Raw genomic sequence first — 15,639 nt, forward strand, 5'->3', positions numbered from 1 at the left:
TAAATAAGAAACCATCCTTGTCTTCAAGGAGTTCCCAGGTTGGTAGGGAAGACAGTCACCTATAAAAATGATCACCAAACTTCAAGTGCTGTAAAAGAAACACACCAGAATGTTTTAGATTTTATTATTTTAAATTTAGAGAGTGGTAGTGGACCAGCCAGATGGAATTATCTGTCGGGTAAATAATAGTCTGGCCTGAAGTTGAAGAATGGCATTATGACTAGGAATGTTGGTAGATTTGAGGATCATTCACTTGGTTGCGAAGAAGGCCAATGACACTGAGTAGAGGGTGGCTAACACCTGCATTCAGTGTATGGCAAAGGGAGGAGGAAAAGGAGCCCCAAAGACGGGATAGCCAGAGTCCTGGACATATACAAGTAGTGGAAACACGTAAATACTAAAAGGGAGTGCAGGAAAATGAAGAACCTCACCTCGTGTGGCTGGCCCTACTCTTCTTGGGACCAATCAAGTGGCAAGCTGAAGAAAAATGGGGAGGAATGATCTTTAATAAGTGATTTATCAAGGATCTAATTCTGTAAAGAAATCCAAGGAATTTGAAGAGTGAGTGGTCTGGCAACTGGCCATTGAAGTAACCTTCAGCAGAGCAGAATTAGGAGAGTGGAAATTACCTTATGAGGGTTTTAGGAGCCAGTAGATGTTAAAGAAATAGAACCAGTGAGTGCTTAAAATGCTTTATAGACACTGCGCCCTACGTGGAAGAAATGAAGTGGAATGTTAACTTGAGGGGTTAAGTAGTAGGTTTAAGAGTTCTGTCTTTGCTTTTATTTGATCTTTGGGACAGAAAAACTCAAGTACTTTTCTAAGGCGAGGAAAGGACTGGCAAAGCATTAAAGATGCAAGAGACAGAAACAGAGTTGGGGATGGGGTGGGGTGTGGGGGGATGGGAAGGGACGAAAGGCTTGGGTGGAGCTTTTGTGATCCTTGGAAAGGAGGTGAAAAATTCCTTTTTCTGAGGGGGCAGGAAGGAGAACAGGGGGGCACAGAGAGAGGAGTAAAGGGAAGAGGGAGGGAATTTGAGTAAGTTTTTGTTGAGTGAAGAGTCTGAGGAAACAAGAAGATGAACTGAGGGCTGTAACTGAGTGGTTTTGAGAAGAACAGAAATAGTTTGGGACAGTCACTAATGGAAATGCAACTGGGAGTCCACTAGAGATCACTCACTACAAGTATTGTCAGTCCTGCGTGTGTTGTGGGAATTTTGTGCAGGACTGTCATGTGCATTGTAGGAAGCTTAGCATCACTGGCTTCCATCCATTCAATGCCAGGATTGCTCCCCTGTCATTGTGATAACCAAGGAAATAGCCCGATTCTTTTCTATATGCCCTGGGTTGAGAATCACTTAGCCCGACACCGCAGCAGAATCAAATCACAGTAGTACATAGCTTTCCCAAGTAACACTTAGGAACTTGAGATCAGAGGTCAGTGGTTATAAAAGCTTTGACAAGGAGACAGTGAAAGAAATGTTTCTAGATTATTTTCCTCCATTGGTTGAGAATGTTTATATCATCCCTAACCCAAACTCGGCAGATTTGGTTCCAGTAAGAGCAATTGCTAAAGACATATAGCATTTTAAAGCCAAGTACAGTTGCACAGGAGATTATTGCCAATTCAGAGACATTTTTATAGACTATGTATGTCTAAACCCTGATCCAAAGTCTGGGGTTTTATAAGCCTGGCCCTTGGCCCAGAATGTAGGGGTGAGGAGGGACTAGAGCAAAAGTCCCATGAAGGAGGCTAGGCTAAAAGGAAATCAGAGGACTTAGCTTCTGAGCGAGCTTCTGCTGAGGTCTCTGGGCAGAGCACTACTGTCCCACGTAAATATGGCTCAGGTCCTGGGAGTTTGAAAATACAGCTGCTGATATGCCTCAGTAGTCTTAGAAATACCAACACAGTAGCAAAGCTGTCTATGGAAGACTTGTACCTGTCCAGACAGAGAAAAGGCAAGTTAAATATAGCTAATCAAAATAATTGACAGGAACTGATACATAGTACTATTTCAGAGCTAGAACTCAGCTTATCTCGCTGTCTTCTGTTCCTTAAGAAATTCTCAGTATGTCTTGCTAACTTCTCTGATCATGACCACACGCTTCCCTGGGGAAGGCTAAGCTATTGGGTTGCAACCTGTTAATACTTTGGCCCTACTGTGACCCCATTCTACTTAGTCATGGCCTTCAATTAAACCTTGCCTGAATGATTCCTCAGGTTGCAATCCCAGCCCATTCCAAACACTCCCACTCAAAACACTGATGGTGATCTGTCTGGTTTTGGTCCCTGCTTGTTTTCCCAAAACCCTTGAATAAACCTTCTAACTGCAATGCCCTGCCTTCTAAACTTCTTTATCAAAGTATAGTGGCACTGATAATCTCCAAGAGCTATTGATCTCGCATATCCAAAGACCTAAAATAGGTCAAAGGTGGAGGCACCTGGGAGGCTCAGTTGGTTAAATGCCAGACTTTTGATCTCAGCTCAGGTTTTGATCTCAGGGTTTTCAGTTCAAGCCCCCACATTGGGCTCCCTGCCAAGCGTGGAGCCTACTTAAAAAAAATAATAATAAAATAAAAAGGGTCAAACCTTTTCATAAGACCCACGCAGAGTTGGAAGGAGTGACAAATGGCTTTATTTGGGGGTGAAGGAGGGCCAAAAATAATGTAGAGCCTCACTGTTGCTTTTAGCCAGGCATAAAACACCAGTAAATCAAAATAAAGAAAGTGTTTAAGTAGGAACATATTCGAAAATCAAAGATGACCGAAAAGATTATTTATATAGTAGTAGGAGCTTCTATTATACCACCTTTAGGTTTGATTGTTCTGATTGTTGATTTGGGGTGGTAAATAAATTCATCTAATTATTTATTGCAATCCTCTGGTCTTAGACTATTAAGGTATATGAATTTCTAAAAGTTTGCTATCAGAAAATGAATAGAAGTTTGGGGGGAGGTACAAGATGGCGGGGAAGTAGGAGACCTAAATTTTGTCTGGTCCCAGGAATACAGCTAGATAGGGATCAAACCATTCAGAATACCTACAAACTCAACAGGAGATTGAAGAAAAGAATAGCAGCAACTCTCTGCCAGAAAAGTGACCACTTTCTGGAAGGTAGGACGTGCGGAGAAGTGAATCCAAGGCAATATTCAGGAAGATAGATGATGGGGGAGGGGGCCTCCGTCAGCCACGACCAGCAAGTAATAGAGCAGCGGAGCACAAAATCAGAGCTTTTAGAAGTCGGCTCTGCTGAGGGACGTCACTCCAGTGGCTAAGTGGGAGGTGGGACCCTCGTGGGACAGTGTGGTCTCAGGACCCTCGGGGTCACAAAAAGACCGGGGGTGCCTGAGTGTGGCACAGCTCCCAGGTATCGGAGCAGGGAAGCCGGTTGCAGAGATGGAGCCGAGGAATGGGCTCTCAGCTCGGGGTTGCCATAAACCATGAGCCCCGGCACAGGCAGTGCGGCCGGAGACCGGGAAGACAGGAGTGATTGACTGCTTTTCTCTGGGGGCTCACTGAGGAGTGGGGACCTGAGTTCCCGCCTCCGGGGTGGAGATTGGGAGGCCACCATTTTCACTCTCATCCTCCAAAGCTGTACGGAAAGCTTGCAGGGAACAAAAGCTCCCAACAGCAAACCTGAGCAGATTACTTAGCCCGGACTGGCAAGGGTGGGGCAATTCCACCTCCAGCAAAGACATTTGGGAACCATGGCAACAGGCCCCTCCCCCAGAAGATCAGCAAGAACAGCCAGCCAAGACCAAGTTTACTGATCAATGAGAATGGCAGAACTCCAGCACTAGGGGAATACTGCACATAGAATTCATGGCTTTTTTCCCATGATTCTTTAGTATTTCAAAGTTAATTTTTTAAATTTTCTTTATTTTTTTCTGTTTCTATTTTTTTAGTTGAATTTTTCTTCTCTCCTTTTTCAACCAGCATCTTAGCAATTCTTTTTTAAAATTTTTTTAAATTTTTCATTTTTACAGTCGTATTCTATCTCTTCATTGTATTTAACCTTATTTTTTGTATATATATAATTTTTTATTTCTTTAAATTTTGGGATACAGTTTCTTCTAACAGACCAAAATATACCCTAAATCTAGTGTATGCCATTGTCCTAGTTGCCTGCCTGATCACATTCTCTTTTTTTAAAATTTTTATCATTCTTTTTTAAAACTTCTTATCAATTCCTTTTTAAAAGTCTTTTTTAATTTTCATCTTTACAGTCACAGTCCATCCCTTCATAGTATTTACCCTTACTTTTGTATATATATAAGTTTTTCTTTCTTTAAAATTTTGGGAGGCAATTTCATTTAACAGACCAAAATATACCCAAAATCTAGTGTGTGGCTCTGTTCTATTCAACAGCCAGCCTGATCATATTCTTTTTTTTCCCCCCCTTCCTTCCCCCCACCCCACCCTGGTTTCAGGTCTCTTCTGATTTGTTTAGTGTATATTTTTCTGGGGTTCTGTTACCCTTTAGCATTTTTTTAGTGTTTTGTTCTCTCATTCATCTATTCTCCTCTGGACAAATGACAAGACAGAAAAGAATCATCTCAAAAAAAAGAACAAGAGGCAGTACCGACTGCGAGGGACCTAATCAATACAGACATTAGTAAAATGTCGGAACTAGAGGTCAGAATGACAATTATAAAGATTCTAGCTGGGCTTGAAAAAAGCATATTAAGGTGCTAGAGAATCCTTTTCTGGAGAAATAAAAGAACTAAAATCTAACCAAGTCGAAACCAAAAAGGCTATTAATAAGTTGTAATAAAAAATGGAGGCTCTAACTGCTAGGATGAATGGGGCAGAAGAGAGAGTTAGTGATATAGAAGACCAAATGATGGAGAATAAAGAAGCTGAGAAAAAGAGAGATAAACAACTACTGGATCACGAAGGCAGAACTTGAGAGATAGGTGATACCACAAAGTGAAACAACATTGGAATAATTGGGATCCCAGAAGAAGAAAGAGGAAGGCAGAAGGTATATTGGAGCGAATTATACCAGGGCACTTCCCTAATTTGGGGAAGGAAACAGGAATCAAAATCGAGGAGGCACAGAGAACCCCCCCCCTCAAAATCAATAAAAATAGGTCAACACCCCAACATCTAATAGTAAAACTCACAAGTCTCAGAGACAAAGAGAAAATCCTGAAAGCAGCTCGGGACAAGAGGTCTGTAACCTACAACAGTAGGAACATTAGATTGAAAGTACCTTATATGCTTTTTTCAAGCCCAGCTAGTATCTTTATAATCATCATTCTGAACTCTAGTTCCGACATCTTACTAATGTCTGTATTGATTAAGTCCCTCGCAGTCTGTACTGCCTCTTGTTCTTTTTTTTGAGATGATTTTTTTCTGTCTTGTCATTTGTCCAGAGGAGAATGGATGAATGAGAGAACAAAACACTAAAAAAAATGCTAAAGGGTAACAGAACCCCAGACCTATCCACAGAGACCTGGCAGGCCAGAAAGGACTGGCACAATTCAGAGCACTAAATGAGAAAAATATGCAGCCAAGAATATTATATCCAGCTAGGCTGTCATTAAAAATAGACGGAGAGATAAAAAGCTCCCAGGACAAACAAAAACTAAAAGAATTTGCGAACACCAAACCAGCCCTACAAGAAATATTGAAAGGGGTACTTTAAGCAAAGAGAGAACCTAAAAGTAACACAGACCAGAAAGGAACAGAGACAATATACAGTAACAGTCACCTTACAGGCAATACAATGGCACTAAATTTTTGTCTTTCAATAGTTACCCTGAATGTGAATGGGCTAAATGCCCCAATCAAAGGACACAGGCTATCAGACTGGATAAAAAAACAAGACCCGTCGATATGCTGTCTGCAAGAGACTCATTTTAGACCCAAGGACACCCCCAGACTGAAAATGAGGGGGTGGAAAACCATTTACCATGCTAATGGACACCAAAAGAAAGCTGGGGTGGCAATCCTTATATCAGACAAATTAGATTTTAAACCAAAGACTATAATAAGAGATGAGGAAGGACACTATATCCTACTTAAAGGGCTTATCCAACAAGAAGATCTAACAATTGTAAATATCTATGCTCCTAACATGGGAGCAGCCAATTATATAAGCCAATTGATAACAAAATCAAAGAAACACATCAACAATAATACAATAATAGTGGGGGACTTTAACACCCCCTCACTGAAATGGACAGATCATCTAAGCAAAAGATCAACAAGGAAATAAAGGCTATAAATGACACACTGGACCAGATGGACTTCACAGATCTATTCAGAACATTCCATCCCAAAGCAACAGAATACAAATTCTTCTCTAGTGCCCATGGAACATTCTCCAGAATAGATCACAGCCTAAGTCACAAGTCAGGTCTCAACCGGTACCAAAAGATTGGGATCATTCCCTGCATATTTTTGGATCACAAAGCTTTGAAAGTAGAACTCAATCATGAGAGGAGAGCTGGAAAGAACTCAAATACATGGAGGCTAAAGAGCATCCTACTAAAGAATGAATGGGTCAACCAGGAAATTAAAGAAGAATTGAAAAAATTCATGGAAACTAATGAAAATGAAAACACAACTGTTCAAAATCTTGGGGATGCAGCAAAGGCGGTCCTAAGAGGAAAGTATATAGCAATATAAGCCTTTCTCAAGAAACAAGAAAGGTCTCAAATACACAACCTAACCCTACACCTAAAGGAGCTGGAGAAAGAACAGCAAATAAAGCCTAAACCCAGCAGGAGAAGAGAAATCATAAAGATCAGAGCAGAAATCAATGAAATAGAAACCAAAAGGACAGTAGAACAGATCAACAAAACTAGGAGCTGGTTCTTTGAAAGAATTAATAATATTGATAAACCCCTGGACAGACTTATCAAAAAGAAAAGAGAAAGGACCCAAATAAGTAAAATCATGAATGAAAGAGGAGCGATCACAACCAACACCAAAGAAATACAAACAATTATAAGAACATATTATGAGCAACTCTATGCCAGCAAATTAGATAATCTGGAAGAAATGGATGCATTCCTAGAGATGTATCAACTACCAAAACTGAACCAGGAAGAAATAGAAAACTGGAACACACCCATAACCAGTAAGGAAATTGAAGCAGTAATCAAAAATCTCCCAACAAACAAGAGCCCGGGGCCAGATGGCTTCCCAGGGGAACTCTACCAACCATTTCAAGAAGAATTAATACCTATTCTTCTAAAACTGTTCCAAAAAATAGAAATGGAAGGAGAACTTCCAAACTCATTTTATGAGGCCACCATTACCTTGATCCCCAAACCAGACAAAGACCCCATCAAAAAGGAGAATTACAGACCAATATCCCTGATGAACATGGATGCAAAAATTCTCACCAAAATACTAGCCAATAGGATCCAACAGTACATTAAAAGGATTATTCACCACGACCAAGTGGGATTTATCCCTGGGCTGCAAGGTTGGTTCAACATCCACAAATCAATCAATGTGATACAATACATTAATAAAAGAAAGAGCAAGAAACATATGATCCTCTCAATAGATGCAGAAAAAGCATTTGATAAAGTTAAGCATCCTTTCTTCATTAAAACTCTTCAGAGTGTAGGGATAGAGGGTACATACCTCAATATCATAAAAGCCATCTATGAAAAACCCACAGCGAATATCATACTCAACGGGGAAAAACTGAGAGCTTTTCCCCTATGGTCAGGAACATCGCAGGGATGTCCACTATCACCACTGCTATTCAACATAGTATTAGAAGTCCTAGCCTCAGCAATCAGACAACAAAAAGAAATAAATGGCATCTGAATCGGCAAAGAAGATGTGAAACTCTCACTCTTTGCAGGTGATATGATACTTTATGTGGAAAGCCTAAAAGATTCCACCCCAAAACCGCTAGAACTCATACAGGAATTCAGTAAAGTGGCAGGATATAAAATCAATGCACAGAAATCAGTGGCATTTCTAAACACCGCTTTTCTCAGTGCAAAGTCTGCCTGTCCCTGTCCCTCTCCCTCTGCCCCTCCCCCTGCCCCCCAAATAAATAAATAAAATATTAAAAAGAAAAAAGATTTTGACACCCAGGCAATATCTAAAAGGCTACTATTTCTATCAAGTTTTTCCCTAGCCATGTCACAGACCTCTCTCCCATCTCTAGATTTAGTGTTTGGATCACCCAATTTAGCCTATGTCAAAGGGTCTCATATTGACCTCTAGATATTCCAAATCCTGTCAGTTTAACAAGTGTACAAGGAGTGTCTATTTAGTAAGACTATTAGTTCACTTTGAAAGAAGACAATCATGTATTCTGCTTTTTTGTTGTTGTTGTTATCTCCTATAATGTGGGCAAAAGATAGAGGTCCCAGAATCAAAATAAAAGCTATTGATCTGCTATTTCAAAATTAATATCCTTAAATACTTGTAAGCCCCAGATATATACATGGTAATACAATCACTTAAATTGAATCATACTTTATTACTTCATTTCCTTCTGGTTGTTCTTTATGCAGAATATGATGGAAGTAACCTTGACTGCTTGAGCAGTTAGAAATATTTTTAAGTATGGGTAGTAGAGAGGTGCTGTGTTATGATGTCTATTTGAATACAAAATATCACCTAAGTAAGCACATATGCTAAAGATTGATCAAGATAACTAGTTGATTTGAAGTATTTTAATCTGATTCTGTAGGGATACTGTGTAATAGGTGGGGATGGGAGTGGTAGAGGTTGTGAGGGATTCACTGGGCAAATTGTTGCCATTGAAGTGAATCACCTGGTGGTGAATGTCATTCTCACTGCTTTGGCCATGTCCAGTTTCTCTAATTTAGTTTGCCATATTTAAGTATGTCTAATACGCCATAACTAAAATTGCATGGGACACATTTATACTAAAAATTATTCACTGTTTAGGGGCGCCTGGGTGGCTCAGATGGTTAAGCGTTTGCCTTCTGCTCAGGTTATGATCTCTAGGTCCTGGGATTGAGCCCCACGTCTGGCTCCCAGCTCAGCAGGGAGTCTGCATCTCACTCTGCCTCTCACCCTACTTGTGCTTTCTCTGTGTGTCTCTCTCTCTCACAAATGAATAAAATCGTAAAAAAATTATTCACTGCTTATCTGAAATTTAAGTTTAACAAGGCATTCCATATTTTATCTGGCAACTCTACCCCGATTATCTCAAGGGGTATTATGAAATTCTAAGAAAATTTATTTTGTTTAATTTTCAAAACTAGGCATATGCCCTATAACTTCAACTTGCGAAGGGTGGACAGAAGATCAATGTAAAATCAAAGGAAGGATATTAGGATACTAACTTTAAAAGATTATACATTTCAGAAGTCAAGGACCTTGGCTAGCATGCTCACTGTTCTATTCCTGTGCACAACTGATGTTCTAGGGAATAGAAGGTGCTAAATATTTTTTGAGTAAAAAATGGCATATATAAATGTCTCCATTTATTTTGAGAATATAAACTCTTCTCTTTTATCATCAGGAATAAAAAGCTGATTAATCCATTCCTTTTAGTAACCTCAGCTCAAAGAGCTCAAATAAATACAACAGGTAACAGTGAAGGTGAAGTATAGAAACTGGCTGTGGCTATAATCCAGATAGCCTGCCAAGCATAGACAGAGTGTCAATGGAGTCATTGTTTGTAAGATTTCAGATATAGGCATCTTTAACAGTAATGTGCACATTTGCATTACAAACTCACTCAACAATAGAGATTTACGTCCACCCTGATTTTTATATATTAGTTTTACAAAGGGACTTTGTACATTTACAAGTGATTTTATAGTCTACTTAAAGGCATTTATTTAAAAATATTCTAATTATTTGTGGGATTTCAGTAAAGAGGTGAGTCAATGGCATTCAATTGTTAAATTGTGTTAAAAGGAAAAGAACTAGGAAAATCCTTCTACGGAGGAGAGTATCCAGCAATTTCTAGAGAGGAAAATGTAGAAAGGAGTTTTGCAAGTGAAGAGATATTCTTTAAAAATACATAAATAAAGGAAATATATATGAGTAAGGAAAAGCAGAAATATGGTGATAATAATGAAGTATTGTACTATTGAGAGAACATTAGGGAAAAGATTGAAAGGGAACTCTTGGCAAAAGGCCAATTCATAGAATATGAGCATTATAACACTATAAAATAGGAGTGGATTTTTCTGGCCTCAACAATGTTTAAAATATGTATTTTTTGCAAAGATTAATTATTATATTGAGAGCCACAACTTTTTTGAAGCATACAGTTTGATTTGTTATGTCATTAAGTAAAAGCTATAAAGCACTGAAAACCTAATATAACTTAACCAATACAGTAAATGAAATCTTATTTAATTGTTTAAATCCAAGTGAAAACTGACTAAATGACTGAATCAAGTTTAGACATGAAAAATGGTCTTTATAGGCAAAAATACCTATTTTTGAAGAGATTGTTCCCGCTTGTTGTAATAGGCCAGACGCTCTAAGTGATATGTCAGCAAGCTACTTGGTAGATCTACCAATGGAAGAAAATTGAAAAGATACATATATAAAAAAAAAATTAAAACATGTCATATGGAATGTGGTGGTTCTGACATGGAAGTTACATAGAACAGCTTAGTTGGTCAAAATTAGATAATCCCTTTGTGGAGGAATCTTAGCATCTCGGTTGGATATTCTGTGTGTTTCTTTAGACCTCTAAGAACACTTGACCTTTATGAGGCATAAATATATGTTTTGCTTAAAAATTTTCCAATTTTTATGTAAAACCAATAGTAAAAATGAGAGTAGGTGACAATGTTAGTTGAATTGTTAAAAAATTTCAACTATTTGAAGATCTAATTGGCTTTATTCAGTGATTCATGAATGGAGCAGCAGCCCATCTAGCAAGAAAGGAGCTCTGAGGGACTGTACAAAATGGAGGATTTTATAGGAACAAAGAAGGCAGGACAAGGGTGTTAAAAGAATGGATTATTTCAGGCAAGGTTACTTTCCTTTAGGGGAAGGCAGAGGTCTTATCAAGGAGGTTACCCTACAAATGCTGATCAGGAACTTCCAGACTGACTTACTTAAATTCTAGCTAGTTAATATACAATATAATACTGCTTTCAGGAATAGAATTTCGTGATTCATCACTTACATTTAACACCCAGTGCCCACCACAAGTGCCTTCCTTAATACCCATCACCAATTTAGCCCATCCCCCCACTCACCGCCCCTCCAGCAACTCTCAGTTTGTTCTTTATAGTTAAGAGTCTCTTATGGTTTGCCTCTCTCTTTTATTTTTTTCTCCCTTCCACATGTTCATCTATTTTGTTTCTTAAATTCCACTTGTAAGTGAAATCCTATGGTATTTGTCTTTCTCTGTCTGACTTATTTTGCTTCATATAATACATTCTAGCTCTATCCACATCATTGTGAAGGGCAAGATTTTGGGTTTTTTTGATGGCTGAGTAATATTCCAGTGTGTGTGTGTGTGTGTGTGTGTGTGTGTGTGTGTGTGTGTGCGTGTGCGCCACATCTTCTTTATCCATTCATCAGTCAACGGACATTTGGGCTCTTTCCATAATTTGGCTATTGTTGATAATGCTGCTGTAAACATTGGGGTGTATGTGCCCCTTTGAATCAGTATTTTTGTATCCTTTGGAAAAATACCTAGTAGTGCAACAGCTGGGTCATAGGACAGTACTATTTTTAACTTTTTGAGGAAACTCCATACTGTTTTCCAGAGCAGCTGCACCAGTTTGCATTCCCACCAACAGTGTAAGAGGGTTCCCTTTCTTCATATCTTCATCAACATCTGTTGTTCCCTGTGTGTTAATTTTAGCCGTTCTGACTGGTGTGAGGTGATAGCTCACTGTAGTTTTGATTTGTATTTCCCTGATGATGAGTGATGTTGAGTGTCTTTTCATGTGTCTGTTAGCCATCTGGATGTCTTCTTGGGAAAAATGTCTATTCATGTCTTCTGCCCATTTCTTAACTAGATTATTTGTTTTTTGGGGGTGTTGAGTTTGATAAGTTCTTTATAGACTTTGGATATTAACCCTTTATCAGATATGTCATTTGCAAATATCTTTTCCCATTCTGTAGGTTGCCTTTTTGTTTTGTTAATTATTTTCTTTCCTGTGCAGAAGCTCTCTTTCTTGATGGAGTCCCAATAGTTTATTTTTGCTTTTGTTTCCCTTGCTTCCTGTGATGTGTCTAGTAAGAAGTTGCTACAGGTGAGGTCAAAGAAGTTGCTGCCTGTGTTCTCCTCTAAGATTTTGATGGTTTCCTATATCACATTTAGGTCTTTAATCCATTTTGAATTTGTTTTTGTGTATGGTGTAAAAAAGTGGCCCAGTTTCATTTCTTTGCATGTGGCTGTTCAGTTTTTCTAACACCATTTGCTGAAAAGACCGTGTTTTTTCCATTGATAATTCTTTCCTGCTTTGTCAAAGATTAGTTGACCATTGAGTTGTGGCTCTATTTCCGGGTTTTCTATTCTGTTCCACTGATCTATATGTCTGTTTTTGTGCCAGTACCATACTGTCTTGATCACTACAGCTTTGTAATAAAGCTTGAAGTCCAGAATTCTGATGCTTCCAGCTTTGCTTTTCTTTTTCATGGTTGCTTTGGCTATTTGGGGTCTTTGGTGGTTCCATACAATTTAAGGATTATTTGTTTTAGCTCTGTGAAAAATGCTGGTGGTATTTTGATAGGGATTGCATTAAATGTGTACATTGCTTTGGGTAGTATAGACATTCTAACAATATTTGGTCTCCTAATCCACAAGCATGGAAAGTATTTCTATTTCTTTGTGTCATCTTCAATTTCTTTCATGAGTGTTCTCTTTCATGAGTGTTCTATAGTTTTTAGAGTACAGTCCTTTTATCTCTTTGGTTAGGTTATTCCTAGGTATCTTATGGTTTTTGGTGCAATTGTAAATGGGATCGACTCTTTGATTTCTCTTTCTGCTGCTTCATTATTGGTGTATAGAAATGGAACAGATTTCATTACATTGATTTTGTATCCTGTGACTGTTGAACTTACGTATCAGTTCTAGCAATTTTTTGGTTAAGTCTTTCAGTTTTCTACATAGAGTATCATGTCATCTGTGAATAGTGAAATTTTGACTTCTTCCTTAACGATTTGGATGGCTTTTATTTCTTTTTGTTGTCTGATTGGTGAAGCTAGGACTTCCAGTACTATGCTAAATAACAATGATGAGAGACAACATCCCTGTCTTGCTCTTGATTGTAAAGGAAAAGCTCTTAGTTTCTCCCTGTTGAGGATGATATTAGCTGTGGGTCTTTTGTATATGGCCTTTATGATGTTGAGGTATGCTCCCTCTATCCCTACTTTGTTGAGGGTTTTTATCAAGAATGGATGCTGCACTTTGTCATATGCTTTTTCTGTAATCTATTGAGAGGATCATATATGGTTCTTATCTTTTCTTTGATTAATATGGTGTATCACGTTGATTGATTTGCAAATATTAAACCACCCTTGCCGCCCAGGAATAAATTCCACTTGACTGTGGTGAATAATTCTTTTAATGTACTGTTGGATTCGATTTGCCAGTATCTTGTTGAGAATTTTTGCATCCATGTTTATCAGGGATATTGGCATATAATTCTCCTGTTTAGTGGGGTCTTCATCTGGTTTTGGAATCAAGGTAATCCTAGCCTTGTAGAATGAGTTTGGAAGTTTTCCTTCCATTTCTATTTTTTGGAACAGTTTGAGAAGAATAGGTATTAGCTCTTCTTTAAATGTTTGGTAGAATTCCCCTGGGAAGCCATTTAGTCCTGGACTTTTGTTTGTTGGGAAATTTTTGATTACTGCTTCAGTTTCTTTGCTGGTTATAGGTCTTTTCAAATTTTCTATTTCTTTCTGTTTCAGTTTTGGTAGTTTATATGTTTCTAGGAATTTGTCCATTTCTTAGAGATTGCCCAATTTGTTGACACATAATTTTTCATAATATTCTCATAATTCTTTGTATTTCTGTGGTATTGGTTATGATCTCTCCTCTTTCATTCATGATTTTATTTATTTAGGTCCTTTCTCCTTTTCTTTTTGATAAGACTGGCTTATCAGTTTTATAAGGGGTTTATCAGTTTTACTAATTCTTCCAAAGAACCAGCTCCTGGTTTCATTGATCTATTCTATTGTGTTTTTTTGTTTGTTTGTTTATTTCTGTATCATTTATTTCTGCTCAAATCTTTAGTATTTCCCTTTTTCTGCTGGCTTTAGGCTTTATTTGCTGTTCCTTTTCTAGTTCCTTTAGGTGTAAGTTTAGGTTGTGTATGTGAAGTTTCAAAGAAGTCTTGCTTCTTGCGGTAGGGCTGTATTACTATATATTTCCCTCTTACGACCACTTTTGCTGCTTCCCAAGGGTTTTGGACTGGGCCTATTGTTTTCTTTCTAATAAGATATTTGTGCCATTCTAAATGAGTGTACCTATATAACTGCTAAAAAGTTAAATACCTACAGCCTCAATTAGCAAATGGGAAGCAGAATATTTCAGTTTTTCTTTTTATGATGATGTTGTGGGAATAATAACTCTTTGTTTAGACTCTAATTCTACACCTCATTTTCATGGGAAACCAAAATTTTATAGATACTCATTAAGGTCAAACAGCATTTAATTTAATGCAGGGAATCATGCAATACAGTTCACCAAGATAAAGGTAAAGAATAACAAAACCAGTAAGACCTCCTTAAAATGAATTAGTAAGAAAACCATTCCAACAAATCGGGAAAAATATCCTCAATTTTGAATTATCCTTAAAGCAAATTTCGTAAACATACAAAAATTAAAACTGGGCCAAGTAGCACATGGGCAGTTATAAGGTAAACCCTTTGAATATGTAGGAAGTCCTCACTTTGCACATTTTCAGTATGCACAAAATTTGGTTACCAAGATTTAGGTGATTAACACCAGTTCCCCAACAACACAGTTCCAATTTCAGTTACCATGATATGTCAACTGGGTATAATTAAATAAGTATTAATTTCACTCACACATGGCAAAGTGTGTAGTTGTCTTGCCTCCTTATCTCCCATGATGTTTTGAAAAAATGGATCCTTGAGAGAATTGGCCAAGAAAAATTAGAGTGTAGTAAAGAAACCATAACTGACAGCAGGGAAGTAAAATTGAATCAACTGTAAATGGAATTTCAGAAGAGAGAGCTGATGGTGAGAAAGTTGACACTGTGGATGTATATGTAGCCAGAGGGGATGGGTGAAGGCAAACATACCATCATAAATGGAGAAAGTGATTGTGCCTGAAAGAGGGAGAAGTCCCCGAGGAAATGATGCCTGCTAAAAAAAAACCTTCACCCAAAAGGCTTTCTCGGAAATATTTCACAACATTTGAAAGTGCAAAGGATAAAATGTTGGAAGCTGCTCCAAACTTAGCGAGGAGCATAACGAGTCAGAGTAGACTTGTGGATTTATTTTAGTTTCCTGAAGCTAAGTCTCTAAAAGGCTGAGAACTTTCCAAAGCTGTCCCTCTCTTTCTGATTCAAATATTCTATTCATGACTGTTTTCCATGACAATAATCTTTTATGTGCTCTTCCTACCTTCCCTAGAGTGTTAGATCTCCTCCCCTACCTAGGATAAGATCATTTTTCTGAAATGTTATCTCTCCAGCCTTCCACTTGTACGGGCATATCCTTGATTTATGCAATA

The 15,639-nt window shown here is 38.1% G+C and overlaps 1 protein-coding gene across 5 annotated transcripts in view; it reads right to left on the reverse strand.

The window, feature by feature from the left end:
• The window catches only part of LRAT (lecithin retinol acyltransferase), a 126,022-nt gene that overhangs the window by 30,845 nt on the left and 79,538 nt on the right, over positions 1-15,639 (reverse strand). For 4 of the 5 annotated variants that reach the window (XR_015767768.1, XR_015767767.1, XR_003609480.2 and 1 more), the window contains one exon: positions 917-1,939. The exons of the other annotated variant lie outside the window; for it this stretch is intronic. The gene's annotated coding sequence lies outside the window, so the exon portion shown is untranslated. Of the gene's footprint in view, positions 1-916; positions 1,940-15,639 lie in introns of those variants that run through there. 5 annotated transcript variants of the gene reach the window in all.

This window comes from Eumetopias jubatus, unplaced genomic scaffold (genome assembly GCF_037043125.1).
Source record: "Eumetopias jubatus isolate StellerSeaLion01/CBP00866 unplaced genomic scaffold, mEumJub1_p1.0 scaffold_2, whole genome shotgun sequence".
In the NCBI taxonomy this organism is placed as follows: Eukaryota; Metazoa; Chordata; class Mammalia; order Carnivora; family Otariidae; genus Eumetopias; species Eumetopias jubatus.